This window comes from Dasypus novemcinctus, chromosome 16 (assembly GCF_030445035.2).
Source record: "Dasypus novemcinctus isolate mDasNov1 chromosome 16, mDasNov1.1.hap2, whole genome shotgun sequence".
NCBI classification, from domain to species: Eukaryota; Metazoa; Chordata; class Mammalia; order Cingulata; family Dasypodidae; genus Dasypus; species Dasypus novemcinctus.
Genome location: NC_080688.1, coordinates 40,295,735 through 40,308,940, shown reverse-complemented (window position 1 = coordinate 40,308,940; position 13,206 = coordinate 40,295,735).

The window sequence follows — 13,206 nt, the reverse complement described above, 5'->3', positions numbered from 1 at the left end:
CTTTTTCTGCGACATTGGGTTGATTCCTCTTTGCAAGAGGAAGGAGCAAGGCTGGGTTAGGGACAGAGCCCTGGGATCTGGGCTTTTGATAGATCGTGCAACAATGCCATTTGCTTCTGATCTTCTATCAGACCATCACAGAACCATTTTCCAGCCCCTTCTCTTTCCTAATCCCCTGGCTTAAATTCTTGTCATTCTTTTCTGAATTCTGATATCTTTTTTTTTGGACACCTTTTTTCTGACATATGTACGGATGATACATGCCAAAAGGATTTGACAGATAAATCTAAGAAGATTGCAACCTCCCGGAGGCAGAGACCTTTGCTGTTTAACTCCATTGCGGAGGTCCTGGTGTGTTGTCTGAACATGAGTTTTATAAAGGTGTTTTAATTGATGGATTAAACTCTACCCCCGAACTGGAATGAGTAACATGGCCACTATTAAAAGACTGTAGAAGACGTTTTACAGGAAAAAAAAAAAAAGCTTTGTATATGAATAATTATGAGAATGATAATAAGTAACTGAAGAGTGCTTTAGGGTCTGCAGAGTTGTTTTTGGAAAACCCTCAAGGTCAGAGCACCTCATAGAAGTGATTGATGCTCTGTCTCCTGCTAAACAGACAGCCCTCATCTCACACCGCAGTTCTGACCCCGACATTCCGCGGCCGACCTGGAAGCACCGGGTTTCTGGGTGCCAGCTCCAATGAGCCACCTGAAAACTCCGCTCTGCGGCAGGCAGAAGGTGCCCGCTTGAGCCAGCTGGCCGTCCCCTGCGCATTCCCCAAACTGCCCCAGATTCAATCGTGATGTGTGTGACAGACAACGGCACTAATCTCTTCAGGAACACCCCAGAACACAGAGCTCATCTGTGCTTCTAGGCTGGATTTGACAGAAAATGGTAGATGGCACCCAACCCCCTCTGGCATGCCAAGAGTCTGGCTGCTCTATGTGATACCCAGGCAGCTGGCACAGGCTGGCGTTCTCTGGGGCCACTGTGAGATGGCTGAATAGGGCTCTGACTCCCCCAGAGTACAGGCGGAGGGAGGTGGGGGGGGGGATGGAAGGAGTGAAATCTGCATTACAATATGTTCAATGGTATGGGGGAAGGATCTTGCCTGTAGCCCAGCGCTTTTTTACAGGATGCCACTAGGCACAGGAAGCCAGCATTTCTAAGATTCGGGGTTTCACACCCACCCACAGGTCTGCAGTCCAGAAACCTGGCAGAAGTCAGGGGTACTGAGCGCATGGATAGTGTGTGAGAGCTGTTCAGGGGGTCAGACCTTTTCCTGCCCTGAAGGAAGGCTCCCAGTTGTGCCCAAGGAGTTGCATACCCCAATTTGTAAAACGGGAGACACCTTGCTAATTGACAGGTCTGCGATTGGTGTGGCACTTTAAATTACCTTGGCATTAATTGCCTGGACAGGTTGTTCACTCAAATTGCCCTGGCTCGCTAATAACCTGAGCGGGCTGGTGTTTTAAATGACCATGGCAGTAATGGGCCAGGCTGGCTGCTATTTCACATTGTCCTGGCACTAATGGCCTGGAAAGAGGGCTTGCTTTGCAGATTAACGAGTGTCCTCCAAATGGCAAAGGATTATGGAAAAAGAAAGAAAAACAAGTATTTGCAAGGGAAATAAGAAAGAATTTCACTCCTCTCTTTCTCAGAATTGGGTGTCTTGTGACTGGGTCTGGAGTACCATGCCGTCTCTGAATATTAAACTTTCATCTCCTCTTCATACTTCCCATCGAACCCCAGGCTAGCACTATTATTATTATTAATTATGCAAAATTCACTGAAGAAGAACACAACATCTTCTGCTCCAACTACAGCTTCTCTGTATTTCTGTTTCTGTTTATTCCCAAACCTTACTTCTGGCTCAGCCCCAAATAATTCATTCACCAAGCATCGATTGATTGATTGATTATCTTCTATGTGCAAGGCCCCTGTTAAGTCCTTGGGGATGGAGACAGGGAGCCCCAGACACAACTTCTAGGAGCTGCCATTTTAAGTCAAGGAAACAGATGTGCAAATAATCATACTGCAATGTGAAGGGCGTGTTGGGGTGCTAAGGGAGCGCGGAGATTGTGAGAATGCCCAGGGTGAGATGGGCTGGAGAAGCATCACACCAGAAGTGAGTCTTGAGAAGGCAGCAAGGTAGGTTCCTCAAGGCAAGAAGCAGGGAATGGGAGTCCTTGGAGAAAGAGTTCTCTTCCCAAGGCAGAGTTCTGAAAGACCACAGCCACCAACTGGAGCTCAGAGATAGGGTAGGGAAGGCAAGGCTGGAAAGGTAGTTGCAGCTAGTTTGTAAAAGGCCTTGCTGAAGAAGGGAGGGATTTGAGAACTATTTCAGAAATGGTGTCGCCTCCATCTGAAGACTAATTGTGTATGAAGTATGAGAAGGAGGAGTCGAGGGGGCTTCCAGGCTTCCGGTGTTGATCGCCAGGTACATGGCGCTGACCTTCACAGAGATGGGCTTTTGGGGAAGGGAGCAGGTTTGGGTGGAAGACGGTGGATAAAGGTGTGGTCTTCTTAAGGATATTGGTTCTCTGCCCACCTCTGTCCAAGGTGCTTCATCCACCCATTATAGGTGCATGAAACACTCTGTGTTGAAGGCACTGAGACGGTGTCCATTTCCTGCGGGCGCTCCTTGGATGTCATGGAGAGGACCTCCCTCGCCATGCAGTTCAGGATCTTGGATCTTAAGCCAAACCAGTGCAGAGGGTTTGGTCCCCGCAATAACGGGAATAAGACAGTAAGCCTAAGAAATCCCCTCCCTCCCCCTTGGCATTCCTTTCTAGTTCATTTTCATGGCAATCTGAACTTGTAGTGGCTCTGGGGGATGGTTTAGTGGGAGGAATTCTTTTTGCCTCCTTTTTCCCGGTGTGATCTGGGCAGTGATAGAAAAAGGAGTGGTTTTAAAAAGGACAGGATGTCCATACAAGATTAACTGTGATTGGAAATTTTGATGTTATCAAGGTATTTTGACAGGTGAAAGAGAAGTTTAGAACTTTTTGGTTTCTTAGTTTCTTACACACTTGCAAGATTGATTGAATAAATGGAGAGAGTGAGTGGATGAAAACTAGTGGCTTTTACAGAGTCGATTGAATCAATTGAATGGAGATTAACTGAGAACCTGCCATTTGCAAAACCCCAGCCCGGAGCTAGGCACTTTGGTTGTACAAAAATGCATAAAGCGTGTGGCCCTGCTGCCAAGGAATTTACTACACAGGCTGAGTTACAGCCACAACACACTGGATTTTAAGCTGTGGTCTAATGTGAGAAAGAGGCCTTCACAATGAGCAGCCTCTGCAAAGTGTGACACATGCATTTCTTTGTAGAAAACGTGGCTCCCTTAGGAAGGGAAGTTGTTCTTTCATTCCATCTTCAATAGATGAAAAGTTTGCTAAGTACGGGGCCCCTTGCTGGGCACGACAGGGCACTGAGGACAATAAGACTTGATCCTGACCTCCAGGGTTTTACCCTCTGAACATCCAAACCCTCTTAATTTCTAGGAAAGGGACCACAACCTCAATATTTTTTGTTAAACTGTCCCAGGGTATCTTTTAACCCAAATAATGATTCTTAACAAAAATTCGTCTAGCTTTGGAACTAGAAGGAAGCCTAGCAGTCGCCTAATCTGGTGCCTGTTTGTAAAGAGCAGGGTCAGAGAGGTTGGCTGGGCAGTCTGAGAACACACAGGAGCATGTCAGCAAATCCAGAACCTAGGGCATCCTTTCTCCTCATCTAGTCATCGGCGTGTGACCTATCTCTAATAGCAGCAAATGCAATGAAATTGCAGCAAAGTCTAAAGGAAACAGAGAAAGACCCAAGAGTATCATAAAGTATGAGAAAATCTAGGCATGTCCAGCTAGGCCTTTCTTTAGAAAAATAGATTTGCAACATCTCACTACAGACAAGTCTTTTCTAAGCTCACTAATAGCATGCATAGATATGTGAAAAAATAATCTTCCTGCAAAGGTAAGATGTGTAAGGCCTTAGAGTCAAAACTAAGAAGGCAGGAAACAAATACAAGCTGTAGCCACAGATTTTTCCTCCAGTGTAAAATAGAAATGTGTAGTGAAAAAAAAAAAAAAGAAATGTATAGTGGACTTTTTCCTCATAAAATCTATAAGATGCTAACCCTACTTCTGGGTCTTCATCTTATAATACCACTTTTCACTCCCCTGAGTCTGACCCAACCCACTTTCCATCCTCTTTCAGAAACCTTCCCAGACCCCTCAAGTCCATGCCAAGGAGCTTAAGAAGTGACAAGGAGATGCAGAAGATTATGACAATGGCAAGCTTCTACTTTTCAAAATTATCTTTGATCCCTTTGAATCCTCACAACAGCCCTGAGTGCATTCGAGTAGATTTTATTATTCCATTTTACAGAAAAAGACACTGAACTTCAGTGCAGAGATGCAGTGAAGTCTAAAACCCAGGCTTTCTGCTTCCCATTCCAGGGCTCTTTCCCTTGAATTCCACCATTCTCTGCCTCTCTGAAAGTCTATATTAGCCCAGTGATATTGTCTTCATTCTAATTTGTTTGCTCATTTTTCTCATGCCTCGTCTCTCTAAAACTAAATTATAAGCCATGAAATACAATCCCTAGTTTCCCCAGCACCCATTAGTTAAATGAAGAACAAATGCAAATGGCTTTGCATTCAGAAGGCAACAAGATATGTAAAGAAGGCAAAAGCGATGGGAGGAAACAAAGATCAGCAAATAGTCTGGAGAGCTGGAAATTTAAAACTTAATATTCTCTTTGATTGTTATCTTTATGTCTTTGGGGCAAGCAAGCTATTTAACTGCATTTAAAGATAAACAATTTTTCAGGATATGCAAAAAGTCATATTCAATTGAATTTTCCATATAGGAACCTTTGACATGTCTTCCTCTAAGTAGAAAGGAATGTTTTTGAAACAAACTATTTCAGAAATTACAGAGGCCAGATGGAAACAATTGAGCTGTCAGGCCATGCTGTCTTCCCCACTTGGTTCTGGTTTGCTAGTAAAGTAGTTGTGTAACTTTAAAACAAAAACAAAAAACTTTGTAATTCTTCTTAGTAATGGGCTCAGCTAGCCCCCAAGTGACTTCTGAAAGATCAAATTAGCTGTTGTGATAAATATTACTATGAAACCAGTAATTAGCATCTAATGATCCTGCATTTTTCATCAGCTTTGAAGCCACAAACAGATGAAGATTTTGGCTTCTTAGCAAACTCCTTTTGACACAGGTACCTGGGAAGAGGGGGCTGGGGAGGGAAGATTTTGTGCGGTGCCCCAGGTCATAGATGTCTGGCAAGGAGGTTACGAGCCCTCCCTTCTGGGACTCACAACAATTTATCCACCAATATTTTTAACTCCTTCCAAAAGTTGGACTGTAAGCATTACACGTCAAGAGACGCAGGGTAGCTTTTCTGACTTAACCCTAAAGAAAGAGAAAAAAGGACTTTTGGGCCTGCAAAAAAGTTGCATTGACTGATAAACCAGAAGACAGCTAAAGCAATAAACAGTAAGCATGGGAAACAGGTCCTATTCTTTCCATAGATTTTATTTGATAAAGTGGGATACAAAAAAAAAAAAAAAAAGGATCCTATGATTCATTAATTTATGTCATTCAACAAATATTTGGAGAATATACTGTCTGCTAAGCACTGGCCTAGTTGCTAGGATGCAAACCTGAGTTAGATACTGTCCTTGCCCTTGGAAAGCTCATAATTTAGTGGCTGGGGTATGAGGTAGGGAAGAGGAGAAAAGAAAACAAGCAACTCATTGTTCTATGTAATGACAGAAATCTCTCCAAGCATCATAGAGGCAGAAGGAAAGCACTATGCCTCTGCTGTGGGTGCTAAGAAAGCTACACAGAGAAAGGGGATTTACCTTTGCAAACATCTTAATGAAAGAGGAGGAATTTTTAGACAAAGGAAATTAAGGCTAGTATAACCAAGAGACTGAAGAGACACTGCTGAAGGGAACAGCTAGTGCTTCTGGTGATGGGAGCAGAGACGTATGTGAGAGGGTGGCAGCAGCCAAGGATGGGCAGGGAAACTGGACCTGAGTTTTTGTAGTGTCTGTTCAGCAAACAAAGCTGACAGGCAGGCATTGCAGCATAAATATTAATAAGCACTCCATAAATGTTCTGAGAAGACACAAAAGATCTGAGTAGTCAGTGAGAACAGAGCCAACTCATGCTTTGCTTTTAAATGGTAGAAGAATATCCCAAACTCCCAAGAACATCCCACTCAGAAATCTCTTCTATGGCTTGAAATGACGCAATCGTTTAGGCATTATGGGGACACCATGAGATAAAGCACTGAACTGGAACTCATGGGACTCAAAATACATTTCTTCTAACCTGCTCTGCTCTTTGATATGTTATTTGGCCTCTCTGAATCTCAATTTCTTCAAAATTCTGAAATTAATTAGACCGTGAGCTCTTACTCTGGGTGCCCTGGATGAGCTTCCATGGGCTTGTGAACACTCTGGAATGATGTACAGAATGTTGCGTGTGCTCAGGGGTATACATCTTCCTGGGAGAAGGGCCCTAGTTTTCATTAGCTTTGGAAAGCCTTTATAACCTCAAAAGACTACTGAATTAAGTTGTCTCTAATGTCAGCTCAACAATTCTCTAGTTCTCTGGCTCTAAGATAAGCCTTTAGTTTTAGGCTGCCATATCATCAACTTTTTATAAAACTAGTCATTTTGAAAAATAATGTCACAGCATAGGAGTGTCTATGAATCCACTTGTGTGTAACAGGCTCCTGAACTGAGCAACTTAGTGAGCATCTTCAGGGGGTCTTATCCTTTGCCATCCACACCAGCACATCACTGAGAGGGAAAGGAGGCGCTCTTGGGTGGGGCCTGGGCAGCATGCTTCAACTAGGGCCATCCTAGGCAAGCCCGATTGCATGGTCTCTTATGCAATGAGTAATACCACTAGTAACTACTGAACATGGTTTCTTCTCAAAATTTGAATCTCTTCTAGAGCTTGGGATGATCTCTTCTAGAGCTTCAGATGACTGCGTTCATATTGACAAGCTTTGCATTGGCCATTGAGTTCCCCAAGTATTTTATTTTGGAGCTGTCAGGTGGCAGACGGGAGAGGGAGGGATGTCCCCTGGAGAATGGCTCCAGGCAGGCCCCACGGGGTGATGGCACTTGAAACCCCGGGGTTCAAGATTTATTTGTAAGTTCTGGAAATCAGATTTGCGGGTGGGTCCATAAGCAACTGGGCTCTAGGGCAAAGGCTACAGAAAGTCATGATTCACAGAAGAAATTCAAATGGCCAATAAATAATATGGGAAAAGTTGACCTCACTAGTAGTCAGGAAAATGAAAATTAAGGCAAGGAGGTGATGCTGTATTTGTCAATAAGAGCAGCAAAATTTAAAAATATTGGCAACAGCTACTACTGGAGAGAAGACTGTAATGTTTTAAGTTTATATGCCTCTGTATTTTAAACCGATTGTCTTCATGCATTTTGTAATTTGGAAAAACTAAGTTTAAAAATATGGTTAATAAAAAAAGATGAAGAACAGAAGAGAGCAAAAGAGAAAATAGAGGAAGAGGTAGAAAAGAACTGAGAGCAGGAGGTCAGAGCATCAGGGAAAATGTGAGCAGGGAGAAATTCACAGTGACATGGTAGCCATAGAACCTTTAAGAGCATGAATGTGTGAAATCCAATTTTAAAGGTTTTGATATCCCTGATTTAAAACCTCTCCATCACCGCAAACCTTTGGTAAAGCCTAACACTCACAAGTGCCTTTTATGGTTGCTCTTAGAATGGCAGGAAGCAGAGGGAAGACGCCCAGCCCAGACTGGTGACAGAGCAGAGTCCAATGGTCAGGAGGGCAAAAACCAGAGACAGTGTGACCATTAGAACCCGAATTCCTGGGAATTTCCTGAAAGCTTGGGGAAAGCATTGCAAGTACTAGAGAACATGGGAGAGAAAATTTCTGGCATTTTTAGCTAAATCTCAAAAATCAGAACAACCCTAGCTGACACCTGTGAGTGACAAGTCATTATATTAAAGAAATTCAGTGGGTTGTGTTCCACCTTGGGTCTGGGAGACAGTTGTCTCTTTCAGACATTTTTGGCCATTACTGCTTTAATCTTTTAAGTATGGAAGTTATGTTTTTATTCTCGGAGGTCAATCAAATCTCCAAGTCTTTGGGCTCTGCCTCCGTCTTGTCCCCAACCATAACCAGGGCTTATAAGCACCAACCGTAACCAGGGCTTATAAGCATTTGCCATGATTAATAGCTTTTATTCTCTGCTTCCTGTAAAACCAAAATATTTAGCCAAATAATAGAATTACTTAAGGTACAGATTTCACTAGTACCATCAGTTATGATTTGGATCTTTAAAATCTGCTAATGGAAATGACTGGTTTTCATATAGCATCTCATAGAAGGGAGTTTGCCATATGCTTCAACCTAGTAATTTGGGATATTGCTAAGTTTATATATAACAAGATTGCTTTATGTGAAAATGAAGAAAGTCCCTCATGGTGCCTCTTCATGTAACCAAATTCAAAGTATATTATGGCCCAGCAAAGACCGTGGTAGTGAGATCATCATTTCTGGTTACTGCACTAAAGAGGACATTTTTAATAAAAAAATAAGTTTCCTATGATATGTCAGCTGAGAGCTTTTACCCATAGCAACAGCAGAACACTGGAATTCCAGCTCCAGGACGGGTTCAGGTTCCTTCATCTCTGCTCAGGTATTTTAAATTCTTTTATTTTCCAAAGGAGATTGGTAGTCAATCAGTCATCAATTCCCAGTCCCACTCCATTGTGGAATGCTGCACTCTCTTCCTGTATTCCCAGATTCCTGCACAGTGCAGGGCATATCACTGCCATGTGCTACATAGCTGAAATGGAAACAACAGCCTGGTGTTTATGTGGCATCTCCTCTCATTCACTATATAGCTGAATGAGTGAATGAATGAGAATCTCTACTTTCAGATTCATGCGTGCAAGGTGCAGAGTCTATGAAGCAAAATACCACCCTGAGAAAATAGGCCATTCAAAATTAATTAGAATGAAATATTGGAACTGTTAAAAATTGCTCATATTACCACATAGCAGAAAATTTAATTTAAAGAGTATTTATTACATTGCAGGTGCAATGCAGGATACTGGGAATACAAAAAGAACACTGAAGTGTTCCTGCTTTCAAGCAGCTAACAATCCATAGTGAGGGAGTCAACAGACCACCCAATCAGAGTAAGGTAAGACCAATGGACACTCCAAGGGCAGGAGAAACAACCTGCATCAGGAGGACAGGTTGGCTTATGCTGTTGATGTTGACCACCTTCCATCATCCTTCACCGGCCCCACTCCGTTCCTCTTTTCTATCCCCCAGAAGGCTGACTCTGACAAATGGTATCGCCCAGGCTCCCCTGCACTCTGATTCCTGGTTAGGTTGGTCTATGGGAGGCACTCTAGCAGGAAGAGGGAACGTTCTGGTATACCATCCTTGCCCCTCCTTGCTTCAGCATCACAGTTCTGGCAGGGCTGCGTCCTCCACAGTTGGTATCCCTGGGGCTCCAGTAACACTATCTTTTCTCCTTGGCCCTTCAAACCTAGGCCCACTGACAGTGTCTCAACACTCCTTGTTGGTTCCTTCAACCTGCTCATACCTCTGTCAATAGCATCTACTTTAACATCTCTTTAGTTGAACCACCTGAGTAGTAATCCTGACAGAACCTTGAGGGATACACACGGAAGCACACAAGGATCTATTTCTCACTTGGGCTCCATGTCCATAGCTGATTAGTAGGTGACTGTCCCCGGGGCCTGAGGCTATGGACATTCCAGCCTCTCAACCAGAGGCCTTTAGGGCTGCCGCAGCAGGAGAAGGAGGGGGGGGGGGATTCTATGCTTTGGCTGGGAAGTGACATGTATCATTTCTTCTCATAGCCCCTTGGTCACTAAAAGTAATATTTTTTGATTGTAAGGAGGTTGGGAAATGTGGGAGAGGATATGGATACTTGGTGAGCAATAAATGTCTTCCCAGGCCTAAAGGAGAGTGAGGGGAGGGGTAGTGGTTAAAAGCAAGTCTGGGGGCGGCGGACTTGGCCCAGTGGTTACGGCATCCGTCTACTACATGGGAGGTTCGCGATTCAAACCCCGGGCCTCCTTGACCTGTGTGGAGCTGACCCCTGTGCAGTGCTGATGCTTGCAAGGAGTGCCCTGCCACGCAGGGGTGCCCCCACGTAGGGGAGCTCCATGCCCAAGGAGTGTGCCCCATAAGGAGAGCCGCCCAGCGCGAAAGAAAGTGCAGAGCCTGCCCAGGAATGGTGCCTCCGCGCCGCTGACAACAACAGAAGCGGACAAAGAAGATGCAGCAAAATAGACACAGAGAGCAGACAACCAGCGGGGAGGGAGAGAAATAAATAAATAAAATAAATAAATAAATAAATAAATAAATAAATAAATAAATAAATAAATCTGAAAAAACAAAACACACACACACACAAAAAAAGCAAGTCTGAAAGTCTTGGGACAAATATGGTTCAGAAATCTACAATATGTACAAGTGTGTTCCTGAACACATCTCCATGTGTCCCAGACAGATTGTGCCAGTTGTAACATGTCAATCATTAATGATGACAGTGTCTAGAAAACCATTTTTCCAGAGCTATGGGTTTGGTGGATTTTGAATTTTTGGAGACGATGCTAAGAGCTTGTTTAATATTGTTGGGAGGCCTTATATCTCAAAAATTAACATCATTAACTTCATAATTTTGCCTGGCAATAGCCCTGATTATAGTCTTCCAGTTATTATTCTCACAAAACACTATACCTCTTTGGGGGGTGATAAGCCGGGGCACAGGCAGGTATGGTAGGCCTGAAATGGCTTCATGCAATGGAGAAATTATTCCCATAGACTCATATCATCTCTCTATCCCCATGGAATCACCTAAAGGAAAAGAATCAAGTTCAATCTGTTTTCCCCAAAACAAGAATTTTTAGTTCAGTATAACAATCATAATTATGGCATCTCAAATATTCATGCAATTAGTCAGCAAATATTTATTGAGCTCCTATTGTGTGTCAAATGCCAGGCAAAGCTATATAAAAATACAGCAGCAAATGAGGAGGCACAGCTCTCCCCCTCCCAGGAAAGGCAAACATTAGTGAATCATACAACAATGTTTTTTAGATTACAAATGTGAAAAAAGCTACAAGACAAAACGCAGAATGGGAATGGAAAGATAAACAAGACGACCAGCCCAAGTCCAGGAGAGTTGGAAGACATGGCAGAATCAGACACTTGACTGACCTCTAGCCTGGAATGATCTCAGTTTTGAGAAGATGGGAAGGAACAAAAACAGGTGAGGGATAGTGTGGTGGTTTGGAGCTGTACGTACCCCAGAAAAACGTGTTCTTAAATTTAATCCATTCCTATGGGTGTGAACCCATCTTAAGTAGAACTTTTCAATGAGATTACTTTTGTTAAGATGTAGTCCAACTCAATCAGGATGGGTCTTAATACTATTATTGGAGTCCTTTATAAACAGAATGAAACTCAGACAGAGAGAGAAAGTCAGAAGAAATAAAAAACTGAAATTCAGAGGAACCTGGAAGAGAAATGAGAGGCCAGGAGAGGCTACCATATGCTTTGCCATGTGACAAAGGAACCAAGAACCGAGGCTCACAGGCAGCCATCCCCTGCATGACACTGCCTTTGGGGAGAACGCATCACCTCGATGATGCCTTGATTTGGACGTTTTCCCTGCCTCAAAACCAGGAGCCATTAAATTCCCATTGTTTAAGCCAACCCATCATTGTGTTTGCTTCAGCAGCCAAGGAAACTAAAACAGATGGGACGGTGTTCTCTCTCCAGCATGTCTACATGTAGCAAAGCATGAATCTACATGGTCTAAAATCTAAGCCCTATCAGTCAGTTACTAGTTTCCCAAATTGGAAAAAGAATTCTAGGAATTTCTTCACCAAAGTCTAGATCTGCTAACTAGACTGTTAGCAGACGGAAGCCCTGTCCTTCTCCATTCAGGCAAGTTGAGGCATGTCCAACTGGTTAGGCAGGCCCTCAGGAAGTTATTTCCTCTGAGAAAAAATAACTAACCTTCTCAGAAGACTTCTTGAGGGAAGAGAAAATCAGGTAACACTTTTGTGTGTTTGTTTTCCCTCATAGTAAAGTTTCCATCATTAGAAGGAAAAGGTGAGTCCTTAGAAGAAAGGAAGAACTGTAAACAAAAAGAGAAAACTATTTTTACCGAAAAGAAAAAAAGGAAAGAACTTGTCTTTCAGGGCACCTGTAGGACTACTTTGTTTTATGGCAAAGTTTCACTGAAAGGGAAGAGAGGCATCTCATACTCCTAAAGTGAAGAGAGGGCACAGCATCTTGGGGGCAGGTCTGAGCGGCTGTGGCAGAGCCGCACAGCATCAGGGGCCTGTAAATAGCAGCTCTCTGTTACCGAAGACATTGACAAGGCAAGTCCATGTTTGTCCGGAGCAGGTAAGAAAAAAAACTGATCAACACCACCTGGTAACTGACAGGAGTTATTCATGAGCACACAAGCAAAACCTCGTGAGGACTCCCAGAATAATTTGAGGGGACTTTGTAAGGAGTTGGATAACCTACAGGAGCAAGTGGGGTGGAATGCCAGCCAGACACAGGCAATTCTAAGAAAGGGAGTGAGAATTTTCCTTGGTAACTTAACAAAGCACCTTGGGGTCAGAATTTTGGAGTGACAGGGCTTTCCGCTATCCAGATATCTATTGAAAAGACAAACTGGCAAACCAAAATTTTCAAATCAGTTTTTGGGGAGTGCCCGGGAAGATCTACTATCGAAAGCAGAGAAAGCCAAATGACAGATAGAAACTAGGCAAGAATTCTAAAACTGGAGTCAGAGGCTGTAGAAGCCATCCAAAAGGTCAAGCACCAGAATTTAAGGAAAGGAGAGAAGTCAGCAAATAAAGACAATGAACTTTAAGAGACCCATTTTTAACCAGGTCATGGGCCTAGCAGGAAGACCAAAAAGAAAGGGAAAAAAGGCTAAAAGACAAAGGAATCGGGAGGAGCTGGACGCTCTTCAAGCAAACAGACCTGCAGGCACCGAGACAAGCCCTCCCAAGGTGTGAGGGGCGAGAAGACAGCGAGGTGCCAAGTTGGCTCCGCGCAGTTCCCTGCAGAGACCTCAGAGGCAAATGGGCCAGATTGCTACCGAGGAGC